Here is a 1,333-nt window from a genome sequence, read left to right on the forward strand (position 1 = left end):
TCTCTCTCTCTCTCTGTCTCTGTCTCTCTCTCTCTCACACACACACACACACACTCACACACACACACACACACACACACTCACACGTCTACATTGCTCCTCCCCCTCCCCCTGTCGTCTGTGGTCTGTGGTCTGTGGTCTGTGGTCTGTGGTCTGTTGTCTGTGGTCTGTTGTCTTTGGTCTGTGGTCTGTGGTCTGTTGTCTGTTGTCTGTGATCTGTTGTCTGTCGTCTGTCGTCTGTTGTCTGTCGTCTGTTGTCGGGACACATGCCCAAGTATCACCGGCAGACACACTCTAGCGGGTTTATAGACACTCCAGTCTTGTACCGTAAACCTTACAAACTTCCCGGGACTACGACTGCTTCTCAGAATTCTCTTTAATGTTTGTGTTTTGTACGCCCTCATCGAAACAATTTAGATCATTGAGAAGGCGAATTCCGACCCTGCCTGTCAGGGCCAACTCGAGAAGTGAGGGATACAACATCCCGTCAAAAGGACGGAGGCACTTGATAAAATTATTGACACCTGCTTGGGAATCGAACTCGGGTCTCCTGTGTGCGACGGCGAGGTGCCTAACCGCTACACCTCAGGAGCCGGATCATCCACGTGTGCCCTCAGTCAGATTCAGAAGATTAGATTTACCGGTCAGTTGACCAGGGGTGTGTCGTTGTTTTTGTGCGCCACGTTGGTCAATTGACCAAGGCTGTGTTGTTGTTTGTGTGCGTCACACCGTGTCATGACGTCATCACTGACCACCAGGACTGCAGTAATCAGACGGATATTGTCAGGCACCTGTTGGCATACACGTACGCACACGCTCTCTCTCTCTCTCTCTCTCTCTCTCTCTCTCTCTCTCTCTCTCTCTCTCTCTCTCTCTCTCTCTCTCTCTCTCTCTCTCTCACACACACACACACACACACACACACACACACACACACACACACACACACACACACACACACACAAACATACATTTATTCTCCGTTCCAGTTTCTCTGTCACACGCAGGAGACCCGAGTTCGATTCCCGAGTTGGGAGAAAACTTTTACTTTTACCGAGTATCTCGGTCTTTCTGCTGGGATGTAGTATCCTTCTCAATCCGGGTTGTCCCTGACAGGTAGGATCGGGAAGCAGGCCTCCTAAATGATCTAAACAGTGTCAATAGGGGTGTAAAAGCACGTCTAAATGAACAAATTGTTGTTATATTCTAACAGTATCGGTACTACTTGTTGATTACTGCTTGTCACTTCTGTCGGACTGATCAGTGTGACAATACAGGAGGAAGGAACAGTGTGTGTGTGTGTGTGTGTGTGTGTGTGTGTGTGTGTGTGTGT

This window comes from Aplysia californica, unplaced genomic scaffold (genome assembly GCF_000002075.1).
Source record: "Aplysia californica isolate F4 #8 unplaced genomic scaffold, AplCal3.0 scaffold00008, whole genome shotgun sequence".
Lineage (NCBI taxonomy): Eukaryota > Metazoa > Mollusca > Gastropoda > Aplysiida > Aplysiidae > Aplysia > Aplysia californica.